This window comes from Thalassophryne amazonica, chromosome 3 (genome assembly GCF_902500255.1).
Source record: "Thalassophryne amazonica chromosome 3, fThaAma1.1, whole genome shotgun sequence".
Taxonomy (NCBI): domain Eukaryota; kingdom Metazoa; phylum Chordata; class Actinopteri; order Batrachoidiformes; family Batrachoididae; genus Thalassophryne; species Thalassophryne amazonica.
The window spans coordinates 98,523,024-98,543,978 of NC_047105.1; the positions used below are offsets into that span (position 1 = coordinate 98,523,024).

Consider the following 20,955-nt stretch of genomic DNA (forward strand, 5'->3'; position numbering starts at 1 on the left):
TAAAAAGATTGATACTCGAGCTTTTTTTCTCTCCCGCACGCACTGACTGCTGCACATGCAGATTCATCAAAGTCTACCCTCTGTCTGTAAGAGCAGCGCTGCGCTGTGTCACACAACACGGAGCAGTGCACCCTTGTATTGTGGTTTGTCAGCCCTCTACCTCAGGAGATTTTGTTTTAAGTTGTGTTGAGTGATATTTTTTTAAACAAAAATGTTGATTGTGATAATAAAGCATTTTGTTGTCACGTACAATGTTTGGCGAAATTCTATCCTAGGTCTTTTGGATCCTTTGGATCTATGAAGCTTAAATATGAAAAAGTATTGGTATCAGTATCGATATCAGCGATATTGGGCCTACATTTACTTAGTATCGGATCAATACCAAAATTCCCGATATCGCCCACCTCTAGTAAGCAGCTCTCAGTTGAATGGAGTCAGTGCTCCATCTACTGGGCAAACGGTGAAAGAACATTTTACATTGCCGACACAAACATTATTTCCATAACTGTTCTGTTTATGAGAAATTATCGGCGTTCTATCAGCAAAATTTCGGCCGATAGTGAGTACTTTGAAAAGGGCTTATATTGGCCGATAATATCGGCTGGCTGATATATCGGTCGGGCTCTAATCTTGTGTTTCTTCCACTTTCTAATAAATAATCATAACAGTTGTTGTCTTCTACCAAGCTGCTTGCCTGTTGTCCTGTAGCCCATCCCAGCCTTGTGCAGGTCTACAGTTTTGTCCCTGGTGTCTTTAGACAGCTCTTTGGTCTTGGCTATGGTGGACACAAGTTCAAACAGGTGCAATTAATACAGGTAAAGAGTGCAGAATAAGAGGGCTTCTTAAAGGTGATAGAGAGAGGTTGTTCTGATGTGATTATGTAGCCCAAAAAAAATTGGTTGGGTCTGTAATGGCTCAGAACCTTCCTAAAAGGCTCTCTGAAACAGCTATGTTACTATGCTGGGTTTAGAATGCTTTGTTTGCATTTAATGACGTCGTTTTGGAGCTTATTTGGCAACCGCATTATGAAATGCACGTAGGTGTTGGCGCTGATCGGTTGCAGTTGTTTGATTGGCTGCCCTTGCTCTCACTGAAAAGAAAGCACTCACACTTTAGCGGCTCGGAGAAAAAAAGCATAAAAATGTCTTTGTAAAGCTCAGTGCCGTTACCGGCATCACTGGTAGTTGTTGGCGCTCTTTTTTCTTCTGGGCGAGAAGGTTCTTATAAACAGACACACGCAGAACACAATGCGCGTGCTCTCCCTTCGCGGCGCTGTGACCGGCTGCTTGATGAGGACGGAAAAAAACAAACAAACATGCAAAACTGGACTAAAAAAATCTGTGAAAATGCGAGGCCGCGAAAGGTGAACCGCGTTATAGCGAGGGATCACTGTTATTATGTTTGAGGCAGTTGAACAAAATCCCAGACGATTTTGAAATTCCCCCCGGACATTTTTTTAGGTCTCAAAAGTAGGACATGTCCGGGAAAAAGAGGACATCTAGTCAAGCTACTCAAATCCCCCTCCTATTGTGTAGTAATACCATTTTAGTTTGGCTTCATTTGTTTTGTTTTACTTCAATTACTGTGACTTCCAAAGGTTATGCATTGAAATAAGCAAGCTGCCCTTTGCAGGCTTACTTGCTGCCAGCATAATAATGAAAATAGCTAGCTGCTAAGGGGTTAGCTCATTCCCTTTAGAGGAACAAACCAGAGCTAACGTGCCATTCTAACGTGCAATTCTTACAACAGGAATATAGCGCAACACAAATTTAAAACAAAAGAAAATGTGATACTTACAGGCTGTACTGATTGCTGGGGTTGATTTTGTCGCAAAGTTGGAACTCACCCTCTACTGAGTATTAAATGCCGACTGAAGCCAGCTCGAAATTGAGCAAAGTTGGTGAAACAGTCCTCCGTGAAATGCGCAGAGCAAAGAAATAGTCGGCGGTTGTATGTCCTGGGGATGCGGTTAAAAATGAATAAAAGCCAGTGATCGCGTACATTGCTTTCCGTGGGAAGAATATGGAAAGATCGTAGTCCGCTATGACAGCCTGGGAAGGCACACCTGTAGCTCGTCATTGCTCCTCTTCCAGTGGTAGGAATGGGTGTGCACAACCTTATGAATAATTAATTTCGAAGGGGCGTGTGTGAAAGGGGGTGGGTGTTGGTGTGCGTGTGTGGGGGGGCTATTGGTGAAAATGTGACGCAATGTTTCCGTCAAACATGAATTGGCCTATTTTCTGGCGGCAATTCAAAAAAGGAGAATTACTTGAAACAGAGGTTCTGAAACTTGCTGGCACTTCGTGTGTTTTCCCCACAGCGGGGAGACTCTGAACTAACACCAAAAACATGAAAAAGATGATTTGATTCTCTATCCCCTTTAAAGAAAAACTAACAGGTCTGTGAGAGCCAGAATTCTTGCTGGTTGGTAAGGGGTCAAATCCTTATTTTATGCAATAAAATGCAAATAGTTATTTAAAAATCATACATGTGATTTTTCTGGATTTTTTTTTTTTTTTTTTTTAGATTCTGTCTCTCACAGTTGAAATGTACCTACAGTAAAAATTACAGACCTCTCCATTCTTTGTAGGTGGGAAAACCTGCAAAATTGACAGGGGGTCAAATACTTATTTTCCCCACTGTATATCTGTGCATTTTCATGTTCTAGTGTGTTGGTTCCAATCTTGTGGTATTGATTTTGCAGTATAATATATTATACTTAGTAGCATTTGATTAGATTTGTGTTGTCTCTTGTCTCCTAATTCTCTTTATATCCACTGTGTTAGGTTGCCAGTGCCCCTTGTCACTAGATTGATTTGCATATAATCTTGAAAGTATTAAGTGGTAATATAGTTGAATCTCTGTGTTCGCTAGCATTTAGGTTTAGTTGTGTTCATCACTTCAACTGTGGAGTGACGTCCTCTTGTTTGCATTTTCTCTTCTTGCATACGTCAGTGGTGATCAAAGCAGTCACCACTGGAGCAGTCATGACAACTGTAACAGTTAGCAAACTAGGTTAGCATCTGTTCAATGCCATCTGAACCCTAACCACTCGATCTCATGGATAATTCTGTCAGGCAAAAATCAATGCCACCAATTCCCCAATTTTCCTCAATAAATCCAACAAACACATTATACAGTACACAAATCTATTCTAAATAGCCTCTAAGAAGACAGAGAGACAAAGCATAAAAAGAATGCAAAACCTGAACATAAAAGTACATAAAAGGGTGTTGGGGGGCAGGGTGTAGTCTTGACTCTGGGGGGTCTGGGAGGGTGCTCCCCTTGAAAATTTTTAAAAGAGCAAGTCAAATTTAGTATATTCTGGTGAATTTTAATGGGTTTGAAGCTCTCTGAAACAACAACAAAAAAAAAAACTCACTTCAAACTGTCAAGTAAAAAAAACATTATTGATTATGGAGGTTCTGGGGGATCTCCCCCAGAAATTTTTTAAAATAGCAAGTTAAATTTTGTATATTCTAGTGAATTTTAATGGGTATGAAGCCCTCTGAAACAAAGAAGACTCACTTCAAACTGTCAAGTAAAAATTCTTTGTCTTCTGTAGTATTCTGATCGATTCTATTCTGGTAAATGCGCCAAAAGGGTGCTGTGTCACTGGTTGTACAGTCAATAAAATCGGCTTGGGACTCCGGTGAGGGCGGATGCATCTCCTCCTCTCTCCCTTATCTCTGCTCCAACCTTCAAAGTCCCTACTTCACCAGACTGTGAATTCTTCAAACTATATTGGATGAACCATGGAGCTGATCAGCTGGTCTCTGAATGCTATTGACACCATTTTTTCTACAAGAAGATCAGGGCCGGGGGACCCTAGGTGCCCAGATGGAATCTACCCTGCGGGCTATGTTCTCGACGCCTGGGAGACGTGGCGAGTTGCATGCTTTGCGCCATTCTCTGTGGAGGACGTCGAGGATTTATTTTTATTTGGTTTCATGGTAGGAGGGCTGGTACTTTTTGGCTTATGTGCTGCCCTGACCTACCGGAAAAATGGCAAGACGGCTGCCACCGGAACCACGACCCCTCACCTGTCCGTCATGATTAATGAGTTGGGCAAGGTGATGCATTCTCAGACTGCGCAAACCATTGAACTTAGACACAAGTTGGATGACATCTCGGAGCAGATGCGCACCTTGCAGAAGATTTCAGAGACCGGGGAATATTCTTAATTTGGGATCTGGTTTGTTCATGTGAAACTATAAAAGTGTTTTTCACTGCTCAACCACAAACACGGCAGGCTTATCAGCCTCTGAAGGACAAAATGTCCGATGCTTTCCCCCAGAAGAATGTCTATGGCCTTGGTGAACATTCGGCTGCCCTTATCTTAACTCCGACATGGACAGAACTGACTCACACATGGACAGAGACTGGAAGCATGGTCCATTTCTCTCCCCCCTCCCTTCCAGCTCCCTACCACACACCCCATCCCGGCCCCCGCTCACGCCACCCCCCTCCAAGCTGATGGTGGCACAACTCACTTTTGCTGTGGCCTTCACCCACTTTGCCTCAATTCGGATGACGGACTGCTTCAAGTTTAGAGCACATACACAATGTCAAATGTATATGTGTTGTATTTAATTTTGATGTGTGCCATTATTACGGTAAACAAGTAATAATTGTGGGTTAATTGCTGTATTCTGAGGTAACTGGATTGTAAACTTGATTTCGTTGTTGTTGCATTTGTAATGACAATGAATAAATCTCATTCATTCATTCATTCATTCATTCAAATACAAAATTAGGGCCTAAAGCAACTGACATCGTTGTTCTGTGCACAAAGTAACACTGTCACCCGTTTTGAAAAGGCATGCACACTGAGAAATTCAAAACTGGCTTATTCACATATAATCGGTAAAATGCTCTCACTGGTAAAACAAACAATGCTGCAACTAACGATTATTTTAGTAATTGATTACTTGGTTGCTTATTTTTTTCAGTTAATTGTTTTTTATTCTTTACTTACATGTGAGTTTGCCATTATTGAGTTATTATTAAAAGGCCTTTATCACGCAACATCAACGTCGGCCGTCCCATATTTATAGAGATTATGGAAATATACAGTGTTCTCGAACCGCGCGCTGCTGTCAACACGAGGAAAATCCATGATTGGTGAAGCTACAGCATTTAATCAGCGCAGCTGCAGAGCCACTTCCTGAATTTGTGTCAAAATAAAAGTTCTGTAGTGATTCATACACGGCACAGTCTTATTCTAGGTTTCAGTTTTGTTTCCGTTTGATCACACAACGGAGACTTACATCGAGCACAATGATTGACATGACCAACAGCCAATGACAATGGAGAAGCATACAGGGTGGCCAATCAGATTGCAGGAAGAGCAGGGGGCCGCTCCCGCCCCTGTGAATGGATTGAGTCCTCGGCGCCTGGACTTCTCTCCGCTCTTCTACTGATACAAGGTTGGAATCGTTTCTTTTATCTTAATTAACTGTGCTTTACTTTTGTTAATCTTTAAATGCAACAGCTACGGACTTCAGCTCCTTAATTTGCTGCTGTGTGAATCCTAGCAGTGGTTACACATTCTCTCTCTCTCTCACACACACACACACACTTTGAGTGCCTTGGGGCAACTGTTTGTTGTGATTTGGCGCTATACAAGAAAAAAGTTGATTGATTGATTGACTTTGGAGACACAAAAACTTTTTTCCCGCTTGTGTGCTTTTGCTTCCGTTTTGTCAGACCCGGCGCCAGAAAAAAAAAAAAAAAAAAGTGCGCACCGGAAGAGATGTGCGCTCCTGGAAAGCTCGTGTATTTACGCTGCACCATTGTAAGAGACTGACTACGAGTGAGGAGTGATGACAGTATGTTTTTTTTATTATTATTTGAACGTATAGACCCTCGGTCAAGTGATCTCCTGCATACCACAGAGCTGGTGTTCTGTCGAGATGAGATGCGCCAACTTTCGACACTCTGAGCTGTGACGTACCTTCGCATTGTCTAATAGGAACGACGTGTCAGGCCAAAACACGGAAGACTCGTGGCAGAAACCACTGATCTCTACAAAATGGATTGAACCAATCCGACTGGTGCAGAAACCACTGATCTGTACAAAACATTAACGTGTGACAGGACTGCTCATTTAGAGAGCAGTTTTCTGAAGAAAAATCATTGGAAATGTTTTTGTTGTTGTTACCTCAAAATTTCTGAGTACTGTTAAAAAAAGTTTAGAACACTTGTAATTAAAACAGGTAAATAAATCAATAAATGGTTCTTTAGAAAACTTTCATCTGTAAATTAAAACCACCTGTTATTTCAGATTAGATAATTTCTTGTTTAACATAAGGAACCTCAGACATTTATTTTTAGACAAATAAAATAACATGGAAACTTGTATATTTTTTGAAGTCTGGTAGATTATATCTTATTTCAACCAGAAAAACAAACACTAAATAAATACAAATGTTTATTATAAATGCAAAAGGAAATAATTTAACAATGACTGCAGTGTGATTGTAAAGTAGGATTTCTGTGACATAAACCTCATGATGTTTTATATATATATATATATATATATATATATATATATATATATATGTATGTGTGTGTGTGTGTGTGTCATTTAAACTTGTAATTTCATCAAAATATGTAATTGCTTTTAATGTTATCAGGACGCCCCCTCGTGATGCCGGGTCCGCGTTTTGTACTATGATCAAGGTGAAATGACAGTGAAAGTGTGTGTTTAGGTGTGTGTTCATGGTGTTTAGTATTTGTTCATTGGGGGTTCGGTATGGACGGGTGGGTGTGCGTGTTTGGGGGTGGATTCGTTGGGCCAATAGTGGGCTGGTCCAGAGGAAAAATGCCAGGGCCGAAATTTGTTCCCAGTCCGACCCTGTCAACCACTGACAACATATTACAGCAAGAGTCCACAAAAGTATTTTAAAGGCCTGGCTAAAGTGTAATAAATTATATTTAATAAGATATTTTCATGAAAAAAGACACAAATGTGCAGTTTACTGCATTTTATTTTTTTCTTATGTAAAAACACAGCTGAGATGTGGTTTGACCAAAACAAATTGTCATTAAACTTAAATAAAACAGGGATGAAGTGGAGGTGTAAGAGTCACTAGGTGTTCACAGGAAACATTTATTTCTATATTTATTTATTTATGTTCCTTGTTAGTTGGTTTAATCTTTTCTGTTTTGTTTTATCAGATTCTTTTTGTCTGTTTCTCTAGAACTGTATTGTGGCATTATTAGGGCCCGAGTAGGAAAAAGTCCTACAAGGACCCTATTGTAATTGCACTGTTTATTAGTTATTATTAGTATTATTGTTGTTGTTGTTATTATTATTATTGATATATAAAGAAAAATGAATGAATAAAATATTACAATTTGTAATACATTTGACTCTTTTACAACTTAATGCTAACTTTAACATTGAAAACACCATAGACACGCTAACGCATTAGCATCGGTCCCGTTTTTAAGTTATAAAATACATCAACTGTTTCAGAAGACCATAACAGGTCGGTTTAACATAAAAAGGTAAATATTACTCACAGATATATGCTCTTTAGGGTTTTAGCGGGGAAAATTAAGATAAAGTGAAATAAAACAAATAACCGAAGCAGCAGATCGAAGCATTGCTTCATTGCTTCACTGGTTCAATACAAAGCCACACCCTGCTCTACTTGGGGAAGGTCTGCCAATGTTCCCATGAAGACAGAGAGGAGAAGGACCGTGGCTCATGCAAGTAGGAAACGGAGCGGAGAGGAGTGAAAATTCACACAGTCCCTTCCTCCGCGGTGCGGCGCCATCCACGCTGACATTGCTGCTGCTTTGATTAGCGCAGAACGGGATGTTGCTTTGACAGTGAGAGTATCATATTTCGGCCCCAAAACACGCATGACTACTTATTTCATGCACAAAATGCATATTAATTATTTAAAAATTATGCAATGTGATTTTTTTATTTATTTTTTTTTTTAGATTCTGTCTCTCAGTGTACCTATGATAAAAATTACAGACCTCTCCATTCTTTGTAGGTGGGAAAATTTATTTGCCTCACTGTATTTATACACTAGCTGAGTTGCCCATTCTATGCACAGGTAATACAGAAGAATTTTCCTGGTAACATGTATCTAACATACTGTTATAAAATTAAAAGCAGCCAAAATTCAAAACATTGAATGTGAAACTTTTCACAAAGGTAGTATTTGTTTATAGAGTATTTTATAGAGTATTTTAATTTAATTAATTTTTAATATGTGGTTCGTCATCATTCTATGTACACACAAGTTGTGTGTGCAAACAGAAACTTTGCATTTTATAACCATGCCCGTCTCCATTCCCATGTGGTTTCAAACTACTTGCTTGAGTACTAATTTGACCACCAAACCCAAACAGAGATTTCTACAGACTGGGGACCACCTGTTGAAGTGGATGCAGAATTAAAAAAAAAAAAACCTATGACAGAGTAATGTGAGGTTCAGTGTCTCACTTAAGCAAACCATGACACAGAGACATGAACTTTGATACTCTGAAGCTTCAACTGGAGGAGACACTGTGTATCCAGTGAACCATAGTATGGCCATATCAAAACACTGTACCATGTGAAACTTCTATATTTTTATTGGGAAAATACAAAATATTGATGGCACAAATGCAAAGCTCAGTGTTCCTGAAACAGAGCTTATACAGCCTACTAAATTTTCCTTGATTAAGCGCTTATAATTTTTAAGCAGCATGGTTGTCAGCTTCTTGTATAAAGATATGGAAGTCAACAGCATAACTCCCTCTAGCTTCTCGACTCTCTCTTCACACAGATGAGACAGGCAGAATGCTGAGGCACCTTTTCCTCAGGCATTCCAACCGAGGGTTGAGTCAGACACAAACTGTCACAGAGGAGTGTTGGGTTTGTGGGTATGTGCATTTTCACGTTTGGCCGGTATTGCTACAGGAGGTGAAGGAAGGAGTTTGAAGCTTACGGAGTGGAAACTAGAGTTGTAACTCGTGATTATTTTCATAATCAATTAACTGCCAATATTTTCTTGATTAGTCGATTAGTGTCAGGGCCATAAAATGTCAAAAAATGGTGAAAAATGTCAATCAATGCTATTAATGGTACCTACAAATATCTTATTTTGTTCACAGCCTAAAGACATTCAGTTTACTGCCAGATGGGAGTAAAGCAGCTCGTATGACAAAGCAGCAAGCATCCACATTTAAGAAGCTGAAGTCAACGAATTTGGATTGTTTTAAAGAAAATTATACAAGTAACCAATTATGAAAACAGTTGCTGAGTAATTTAAGTCAGTCTATTAATTGCTGCTACTCTAGTGTAAACAATAAAAGATGGCGACTTAGCATCTGAAATTTATCACCATTTCTTGATGTTTGGTGCAAAATAAACATGTCTGCAGTCAGCCAGTTATTTATTTATTTAATTTTGTGGTTGAAAACTGCCACCTGAGTGCAGAGGTAAATTCAGCCAAACAGTTTCATTTCCTACAATTTGAGAGTGTAGAGTGATGCACAGCATTCCATCACAAAGCCTCTACATGTCTGATACCATGATTGTTTCTGATGTGTCAGCAAAAAGTAACACTGATGTACAGCTAGGGCTGCACGATGTTGGAAAAAATAGGCATTGCAATTTTTATACACATAGCAATATATATTGCTATATATGAATATCTTGCAGGACCATCTCTTCCGTTTTCAAAAACACTGTACTACAGTTGTATGTAAAAGTTTGGGCACCCCGGATCAGCAATTTCAGTTAAATATATCATATAGCAGACAAACACAGTGATATTTGAGAAGTCAAATGAAGTTTATAGGATTTACAGAAAGTGTGCAATAATTCTTTAAACAAAAGTAGGCAGGTGCATACATTTGGGCACCCCAAAAGAAAAAATACATCAATATTTAGTAGATCCTTCTTTTGCAGAAATAACAGCCTCTAAACACTTCCTATAGCTTCCAATGAGAGTCTGGATTCTGGTTGAAGGTATTTTGGACCATTCTTCTTTACAAAACATCTCAAGTTTGTTGGTTTCTGAGCACGGACAGCCCGCTTAAAATCACACCACAGATTTTCAATAATAATCAGGTCTGGGGACTGAGATGGCCATTCCATAATGTTGTACTTGTTCCTCTGCATGAATGCCTTAGTAGATTTTGAGCAGTTTAGGGTCATTGTCTTGTTGAAAGATCCAACCCCTGAGCAACTTCAACTTTGCCACTGATTAATTAACATTGTTCTGACGAATCTGCTGATATTGACTGGAATCCATGTGACCCTCAACTTTAACAAGATTCCCAGGACCTACACTGGCCAGACAGCCAGATAGCATGATGGAACCACCTCCAAATTTTACTGTAGGTAGTATGTGTTTTTCTTGGAATGCTGTGTTCTTTTTCTGCCATGCATACTGCCCCTTGGTATGTCCAAATAACTCAATTTTAGTTTCATCAGTCCACAGCACCTTATTCCAAAATGAAGCTGGCATCTCCTTGTGCAAAGTGTGCTGTATAGTTGACCGATGCACAGAGACACTATCTGCAGCAAGATCATGTTGTAGGTCTTTGGATCAGGTCTGTGGGTTGACTATGACTCTTCTCACCATCCTTCGTGTTAGGTTATCTGAGATTTTTCTTGGCCTGCCAATTTGGGCCTTAACTAGTACTGTGCCTGTGGTCTTCCATTTCCTCACTATGTTCCTCACAGTGGAAACTGACAGCTGAAATCTCTGAGATAATGTTTTGCACCCTTCCACTAATCCATGTTGTTGAACAATCTTTGTTTTCAGGTCATTTGGGAGTTGTTTAGAGGGCCCCATGTTGCCACTCTTTAGAAGAGATGCAAAGAGGGGAAACATTTGTAAATGGCCACCTTAAATACCCTTTCTCATGATTGGATTCACCTAAGGAGGTCAAGGGTCAATGAGCTTACCAAACCAATTTTGTGCTCCAATAATTAGTGCTAAATGTATTCAAATCAATAAAATGACAAGAATGTGCCCAAATTTATGCACCTGCCTAATTTTGTTTAAATAATTATTGCACACTTTCTGTAAATACTAGAAACTTCATTTCATTCACTTCTCAAATATCAGTGTGTTTGTCTGCTATATGATATATTTAACTGAAATTTCTGATTCAGACAACCAATGATTTATAAAAGAAAATTATGAAAATTATCAGGGGTGCCCAAACTTTTGCATACAACTGTACACATGCCAAGCCTGAATGTGACTTTAAAGCTTCCACAAAAAATGGAGAGGATGGGAACATATGCATAACTGTTTTTTTTTTTTTTCTGGGGACATTACAGCACCACACACAGGCCTGGCATATGTACTACAATGTTAAACAGAGCCTACTGAGGGTGCACATTTTTGTTTATGTTACAAATGTGAAGTCCTCTTTAATCGGGGATTTCTCCCCTGGGATATTTAAAAATTTTGAACTGTTGAATATGCAATTATAACATAATTTGAGAAGGAAAGAGCAAGCTTCTCATGTCTGACTCACGTGAACAAAGTGCAGGGCTGTAGCGCAAGCGCAGACTAAACACGTAAGCACAGTATAAATGTACCTGTAATATTGGGCTACTGCTGGTTAAATCACAGCATAGGGGCCCAAAGCACAGCATAGGGAATCCATATCACAGCATAGGGGCCCAAAGCACAGCATAGGGGATCCAAATCACAGCATAGGGGCCCCCTATGCTCAACTGTACTGGCGAGAACCCTGCACAGTTTCATCAAACACTCAAGTGGTGTGGAAAAAATATGTATAGAAGTTGCGAGTCTATTGCTGAACACTTTAATGAATACTTCGTTAATGTGGGTAAAAATCTTGCCAGTAAAATTGACTCACCAACTAATAACTTCTGGGTAAATAATTCAACGTTTAACAAATCTGTTTCAATGTTCATTGGTGGTACTCACGAAAGGGAAATACTTGATCTGGTTCATGGTTCAAAAAGTAAGAAATCGACTGATTTTAATCATTTGGATATGGCTTTATTAAAAAAAGTTATTGATTGTATAGTAAAACCATTCAATTACATTTGCAATATGTCACTAAGTACTGGTAAATTTCCTTCTCAAATTGGGGTGCCGCAGGGCTCAGTGCTGGGTCCTTTGTTGTTTATAATCTATATAAATGATATAAGTTGGGCGTCGAGTTCACTGAGATGTGTCCTTTTTGCGGATGATACAACTGTGTTCTGTAGCGGTGAAAATCTTGAACAGCCTCTGGACATAGTGGAGAAAGAACTGGAAAAATTTAAGGTTTGGTTTGACGCTAATAAGTTGTCACTCAACCTTGGGAAAACCAAATGTATTATATTTGGAAATAAACAGGCACCCAAATGTAAAAATGTAACTATAAACAATAAGGAAATTGAGTTAATAAGAGAGAATAAATTTTTAGGTGTTATAATTGATAATAAACTTAGCTGGAAACCACATATAAATTATGTGAAATTAAAATTGTCAAAAACTATAGCCATTTTGTATAAAGCCAGACGTACTGCCACAAGAAGGGTTACTTACTTTATATCATTCTCTGATGGTACCATATATGACATATTGTGTTGAGTCATGGGGAAACACTTACAAATCAAACACCAATCCAATATTCCTTTTGCAAAAACGAGCCATACGAATCATCTGCAATAAACATTATCGTGAACCAACAAATTTATAGATTTGGTCGATTACATTACAATTCAAACTTTGTTTCAAGCGAAAAACCAAGCCTTACGGAGACATGTCCAGAGTCTGTTCAGGTTGAGGGAATCCAGATATAGTTTAAGAGGTTGTGCAAACCACCAGTAAGAACAAATAAAGGGTTTTTGTGTATGTGGTTGGGGTGAAGAAATGGAACGAATGTTCAACAGAGGTTAGAATGAGTGGTACCTTAGTAAGACTTAAGAAACTACTCAAAAAGAACATCATGTCTAAATATCATAAAGAAGCAAATATAATTTGATTTATAGGGAATGTTCAATTTATAAGTGGGATTTATTGTATATTTGAATGTGTGGGTATGTATATGCGTATGTAGATATATAGATATGGGTAGGTGTATATGTCTATATGTATATAAGTGACCGTGTATATGTATGTATATATATATGTATATATATACATTTATTGTGGACAGCCTAAGGCACACCTGTGCACTAATCATGGTGTCTAATCTGCATCTTGATATGGCACACCTGTGAGGTGGGATGGATTATCTCAGCAAAGGAGAAGTGCTCACTATCACAGATTTAGACTGGTTTGTGAACAGTATTTGAGGGAAATGGTGATATTGTGTATGTGGAAAAAGTTTTAGATCTTTGAGTTCATCTCATACAAAATGGGAGCAAAGCCAAAAGTGTTGCGTTTATATTTTTGTTGAGTGTATATAGGTATATATGGCACAGCCCAAGCAGAGGGTCACCCGCAAGAGCCTGGTCTGCTTGAGGTTTCTTCCTTATAGGGAGTTTTTCCTCACCACAGTTGCCTAGTGCTTGCTCTGGGGGTTGGTTGGTAAGGTTAGTCCTTACTTGCGTAAAGTGCCTTGATTTGACTTTCTTGTGATCTGGTACTATATAAATATAATTATAAGTGAATAGTATATTGATGTGTATGTCTGTGTGTCGACATGTAGTAGTGAATTTGTATTTATGTAAATATGACTGATTAGAATTGATGGACTTGTACTAGCAGGGGTGGGCGCTAATAAGCTTTGCTTCAGCCCACACCCTTTCGGACTCACTAGTTTTGTTTATGCTTTGTGGAATTGTTCTTTTTTTTTTCTATTTGAATATTTTGTGTGCCGAATAAAACTCTGTCATTGTCATCACTGCTGTCTGGCTTCATCGAGACAGACAAGACTTGTGTCCAAAAAGTCTGCTTTTGGCACAGCTACCATTAAGTACAAGGTGATGTACTGCAGTTCTACCTGCTATATTGCTCAGACCATATGAGCACATCATGTTGTATTGTCTCTTTCCACCATTCGGTTCATTTGTCACAAATTCTGTAGTGCTATAAAAATAGTATTAAGCCCACCCCCAGCCAGTAAGAGCAACAGCAGCTGCCCCACACTCTATGTTCCTGGACTACCTAACCACCTACATCAAACAACAATGACCAGCTTTACTGTGCCCACTACATCGTCCTTGTATTCAAGACTGAAGCACTACTACTGGTATGTTCTTTATATGACTGATATGTGATTAATGTATAAATGAGTATTTATGAGTATACATGGCAGAGAAAATAGATCAGTGGGACAGGAGTTAGAATACAAAGCATGGGTTTGATTTTCGGTCACACTACGTGCCTGTGTCCTTGTAATTCTCAGCAGCAGAAGGTCTGCAACTTTGCCTGGATGGGATACTAATCCACCGCAGGCTACTTTCCCCAGCCTAGGCTTGCACCAGTTAAACAAATGAGTGGATGAGGACAATGCAGATGAAGTGTCTTGCCCAATTACACAGACAAGTAGAGTGGAAGGGTAAAAGTATTATTATTTCAGTATGACCTTTGGAAATATTTCTTATTCAAGGGTCATCTTTCTACCCACTGTTCAATGTTGAGGTTCTCTATAATTCAACAAAATGAATCAACAGCATAACTGGATCATTACCACAGCATTGACCAACTCACAGAGTCCTCATGATGTAAACACTCTGAGACAAATTGACCGCTTTAATGCAGATGCTCTTCATTCTTTTTCAAGCACAATTAATGTTCACTGACAGTCAAATCAGAGCTTTGTCCATAATTAATTGATGGAAGACAATTTTAAGGGAATGTCTACCCTTTGAGTGGAAGGCCAGACTCAGAGAAAGGTTGACATTTGCAAAGCCAAAGGAACAATTCCATCAACATTTGATTTGACTGCAGTGTAAGAAAGACCAAAATGACGCAGTATTCATTTATGCATCAGTAAAACACTTTAAACAGCTCAAAGAAAGACCGAGATGCAAAATAGTCAATTTAGCCATGCTGGATTTTGTAGAGCGACAGGACAGACATATTACTAGAAAAGAAAAAAAAAGTGTGGCAACAACTGAACTTGAACTAAAGAGAGAGAGAAAAAAATACTCCAACAAAAAATGTCTTTAAATTAGAAATCTACTTTTTTTATACACAGCTGTTTCAAAACACATGAAACATGAAACATGCAAAAGGAAGCTGTACAGGCAAGCATGCAGCCACAATCCAGATTCTAAAAATATCCACGTGTGAAAAATGTGTTTATTTGCTACACTTTTGTTCTCCCAAAGCAGCACAGCACCCTGGGCCGACATGTCCCCCAGGGCTGGCCTTGCATTTTAGCAGTGACCTACATTTTACAGTTTCCATCACAGTGACAAACTTGGGTTTGACTCCTTGGATGACTCTGGGTTCATGGCTGGAACATGCAGGGTGGTCGTGCTCAACATCTTCAAAAGATCCAGTGTGTTGGTGCAGTGTACCATTTTGGCTCAGTCCTTCTTCTCCATCTTTAAATCTCACCTCTTTCTTGACTCTGCAATTGAAGCATTCAAGTACACCAGACTGGTATACTTCCTTCATGTTAGTACCAGATTTCTTCCTTTTTTTGAGGACTCCAAAACACCAACAGAGCCTCAGAGGTAAAATAGTAAACATGACTATTAGTTTAACTGAAATATGTAGAAATATCTGTCTTTGGACGTTATTGTTCAAACACGATCTACAATGGAATTTAATCCCAGAACTGTGAAATTAAAGTTGATATTCCAAATGCATATATCCTTCCTCTTCGATCAAAGATTAAATCCAGTCATCACAACAAATATCTTAAAAAAAAAAAAGAAAAAAGAAGTCATCCTGGCATTTCTTCTGATGCAAGTTATTTCTTTCTCTCCTGTAGTGACATTACATGCAGTAACAGCACTACATTAAGTTGGTTTCTTTCCACTGTTTACTGGACAAACTAAGAGGAGGAACTCTTTCTGACCTCAGGGGTTTTGAAATAATTCAAAATTTAAATTTGTCAATATGGACAAGAGAAGTCGGCAACTGATGTGCAGCTTTGCCTATGCAGAATGGGTCCTCAGGGAGATCTCAGAAAGGAGCAACACAGAAAAGCAAGTGAAAAATAAAGTATGAGAAAAGAACATGAAAATAATTTATATAAAAAAGAAGGCAAAATGCATCAACATTTACATCATTTTGGCTTCTGGAACTACCTTATTTTGTTGGGTTGAGCCGTTCTTCAAGCAGTGGTTATCTAATCTGGCATATTCTTCAACAACCACACTGACCCTCCCACGCATGTATGTTACTGCTGATGATATTACATCCATTGAAAAAGCAACACTAACACGGATTAAAGGGTTACCTTTCTCCTCACTTATTTATACAGTCACCTTTTTCATTATACAGCAGCACGCAGGAAAATGTTAAAGGCACTAATGATGCTGTTTAAAATCACCAAATAAAAGTATCTAGTGACTTTTTTTGTTGCTGACATGTGATTTATTTATTTATTTATTTATTTTTTAATAGTAGTAGTTTTGTTCTGTTGGGAAAAAAAAAAAAATCCCTGAATGACCAAGTTGTGATCTTAAAACACATTATTATATGGCTATGATGCTACGCACGCTCTGGTTGGCTGATTTCCGGTCTGATATTTTAAACCATATCATGCCATTACTATGACAATCGGTCTGGATCGTGTACCAGGTTCATTACAAACTAGAAAATTAAAAACACGATTAGAAAAACCAAGTCGGATACGAACATACTCCATAAATATCTAAACAACATCAGAAAAAAAACACAGATTGAAAGCTTACCAGCTAACAACTGGACCATCTGTTAGCAAGTTCTTCATGAAGGTGAAAAAAGCGAACAGGTCTGACTACAAGCCCAACACCGTCAGTAGATTTCATAATTGGGCGATACCGTAAGTTTGCATGTTTATACACACACACACACACACACACACACACACACACACACACACACACACACACACACATATATGTATATATATATATATGTTGATCAATTTGAAAATTAAATATCTTGTCTTTGAGGTGTATTCAATTGAATATAGGTTGAAGAGGATTTGAAAGTCATATTCTGTTTTTATTTACATTTTACACAACATCCCAACTTCACTGGAATTGGGGTTGTACAGTACTGCCTGTTGGTGTTGAGTATTTTATTAGTAATGCCAGCTGCTGCTTTGGAGAATACTGCAACAGTCATTGTGCTAGCAAAAACCCCTTTCTACTCTGCATTGAAGTACGTGAGCCACAAGTGAGGGTCTAAAATGAAATTATAACCGAGGCCTTAAGCCCCTTTCACACCAGGCTTGGAAACAGTTGTGTTGTGATGCTTCTGGAGCACACTGGAAAACTGCGCACATTTAGCATAGTCCCTGTGTAGGCTGGTGTGTGACTGCGTGTGTTTACATTACTGCCACATATAGCCACTTTCACACCGGGCCTGCATAGAGTTGTATATGCTGCATATCTAATATGCAGGAATGTCTGCGTCAGTTGCGCGCAGCAGGGGGGAGACGCTTGGCTCCAACAGACTGCCTGGACATGCAGATAGAGTTGATACATTGGAAAAAGACAGAATGTATTATTTCCAGGATTTCTCTAATCTGATTTCTCTTCTGGTTTATCATTTTGTCTGTGCCGCACTGCAGGTGTGCATTCTGATGTGTGTTCTAGTTTATCTTTCTTCTTGTGAAGTGCTGCAGGTGTGCGCTCTGATTTTTGTTGTAGTTCATCTTTCTTCTTGTGCAGCGCTGCAGGTGTGCGCTCTGATTTTTGTTCTAGTTTATCATTCTTTCTGTGACCGCAGAACCGCAGCCAGCGATTATGCGCACACGTGTGCGATCCGTCCATAAGTGGACATGGAGATGTCCTCTGTGAGGAGTTATACTGGATGTGGATATGTCCTCTTGCTGGCGATCGGTCTGTGAGCAGGAATTAATGGACTTCATTTAACACAATCGTGAATAGGGATGGGTAATGATAAGATTTTATCGATCCTTACCGATTCCCTTATCGATACCTCCTGTGAATTTTCTGTGTACTTAAAGTAGGCTTTACAGGTTTTCTATGCCAACAACATTTTATTGAGTCTTAAAGTAAATAAATATTAATTAGTCACTCTCTGGACATAAATAGAAATAAACAAAATCTGCAAGTATTTGTCAAAAGCATTTCCTTTCAGACATTAATGGCATGAAAGTTTCTCCATAAATCTGAGCTGAGCTCAGATGGCTGCTGGAGTCTGCAGGTCTGCAGTCATACAGTCTTGGGCTGCGACACGTCAGCGCAGGACGTCTCATTTTGGGAGGGAAAAAAAAAACATTTTGATCGATTGCAGTTTATTGTTTGTATTACATTGTTTGGAAAGAGGTGTCATTTGATTTAAATGGTGTTTCACTTTGACGTTATTAATTCCAAGCGGCGCAGCGTTTGGAGCAACGGAATGGAGGATGATTCTTTCTTGCAACAAGACACGAGTCCCAGTTAGTCACTTTAATCGCACAAAAGTGACTCACGATTGATATATTTCAATGGCTTTGAAAGGGGTTAGGAACCGGAGTTGACGCTTCTGAAGAGGAGCGAAGCAAAGATCCAACGAAGCAGTGGATCGAAGCATTGCTTCATTGGTTCAAGGTTCAAAGCACAGCCGCACTGCAGAAACGGTTGATTACAGAGCAGCTGCAGGGTCTGGAATCAATGGAGAGAAATAATCATTTTCCCGACAAACACCCTCAAAAACAACGGCCGCTCTGAAGGACTGATAAGGGAATCATTAAGCAAAAAGCCTACTGTTGTCGGTGAATCAAATCATTTCTTAACGATACCCGAAAAGAACCGGTTCTCGATACCCAACCCTAATCATGAGAGAACTTCAGAAGGTGAAAGTGACGAGGAGCTGCAGCCAGGCTGTAATGAGCATTTTTTTTCTTTTAATCGTTCACATGTGCTCTTTGAGCAGTATAGTTACTACACTGTGTTATGGTATAAAAAGTTCTACAACAATCCTGCGTGATTTAGAGCTCGGCAACAATGGAGCAAAAGGTTCGACAACAATCCTGCATGATTTATCGCTTGGCAACAATGGAGCACAGCAGGCATCATAAATTGGTGTCGGGTAGTGTGGTATTGCTTGGATGTGGCATACAGTCACATTAAGTACCCGTAACACTGCCTCAACTTGCATGAAAATACTCATTTCTGCATCCAGTACCCTAGGCGAAATCTGCAAAAAAAAAAAAAAAAAAAAAACGTTTAATTTTTTGCAGTCATTTTACATTGTCCTTTGCGTCCCTCAGCGTATTGTATCGTTAGGCTGCATGAACTCGGCGTCATCATGATGCCGCATAACGCAAGTCTATGTTGGCCCGGTGTGAAAAGGGTTTTAGCCTTGAAAAAGAGTACTCATCAACCCTGCTCTTGGAGATTACGTGACATTATGTCCCATATGTTTAAACACACCTGATTAGCCAAGTCTGGTATCGGCAATATGTATAAAGTCATATTCATTGGTGAACAACTTGATAATATCAGTTATCAAGTTGTTCGGCCTCAGGGTGTATGGTTTTCTTCAGGGTGTATAAAGCCATATTCATTGGTAAAACAATTTGATAACAATTTTATCATATACCTATAAATGATAAATGCACGCAGAACACAATCCGCGTGCTCTCCCTTCGCTCACTGCCTCCGGGGGTACGGATGCGGGACCCGCAAAGAATCCAAGTCATGGCCACGGAGCTCTGCGGCTACTGAGACCATGCAGTGGGCACTGCGCATCAAAACAGCGAGTGTAGTCTCTGGACCTGTTGTTGCATGAAGCTCGGCACAGCAGACAGGAGGGCGGTGTGAGTGGCCCGCTGTGGCGCTTACCGAGCCCGCAGACTCAGTAAGCACATCAGAGGCAGTGAGAGCAATCGCGGTGATGCCGACCGGTGTCACGTACAATTCTTTCCGCCTCGCTTAGGAAACAGCGCTTGGAACTTGAGGTGGATGGATGATGAAAGAAGCAAAACACCTTCGCAATTTACATCGATATTTTGATGAATTTTTGATGATTTCTTAATTTACAGCAGCTTCATTAAACAAATGTACTCGAATGATTATCAGCACGACGGCGAGCTTACAGGCTAACCTCCGCTAACACTAGAAGACAGTTGCCAGTTATGGCTTCTGAAACAAGGGAGAAAAAAGAAACAGCACAGTTCAGCTGAAGTATTAGTGGACGTACGTGACACCGGTGGGAAATACACATGTGGAACAAGAGGTGAAGCTCTTAACAGACAGAATATTTTACGTCCACTAATGATTCAGCTGAACGGTGCTGTTTCTTTTTTCTCCCTTGTTTCAGAAGCCATAACTGGCAACTGTCTTCTAGTGTTAGCGGAGGTTAGCCTGTAAGCTCGCCGTCGTGCTGATAATCATTCAAGTTCATTTGTTTAATGAAGCTGCTGTAAATGAAGAAATTCATCAAAATACTGACATGAATTGCGAAGGTGTTTTGCTTCTTTCATCATCCATCTACCTCAAGTTCAAAGCGCTGTTTTCTAAGCGAGGCAGAAAAAACTGTACGTGACACCTGATTGGCTGATTACTCGGGTGGTATGAAAAATATTACCCGTCCGCGAAAAGGGTGTATTGCTAGTTATCTTTAGTGTTTTATCCATCATATTGGCGTAGCATTTATAGTATATGATAATTGATATATCATAGTGTCGCTAACTGTAAATACGAAATACAAAGATGTGTTTTTGGTCTGGCCCACTTGCAGATTTTTTTTTTTTATAACACCCTTCATGTTTGTGTCTTGTGATAATACACTTTGAACAATTTGTGGTTCTTAAATTGGTCATTTCATGTAAAGCTGATGTATTGCTACAAGAAAGACATACATTTTTGTTTTGGGAGCAAATTACCATCCATTTTTCAGA

General features: G+C 39.3%; 1 protein-coding gene and 1 long non-coding RNA gene across 2 annotated transcripts in view; both read right to left on the minus strand.

The window, feature by feature from the left end:
* LOC117507809 (membrane-associated guanylate kinase, WW and PDZ domain-containing protein 1-like) overlaps positions 1-20,955 on the minus strand; it is a 467,280-nt gene that overhangs the window by 186,216 nt on the left and 260,109 nt on the right. The gene's annotated exons all lie outside the window — the stretch shown is intronic.
* Positions 1,385-15,694, minus strand: LOC117507321. The gene is made up of 3 exons (XR_004559680.1): positions 15,684-15,694; positions 9,699-9,704; positions 1,385-1,507 (listed from the first exon to the last, which is right to left on the minus strand). It is a non-coding gene; the product is annotated as an uncharacterized LOC117507321 (long non-coding RNA).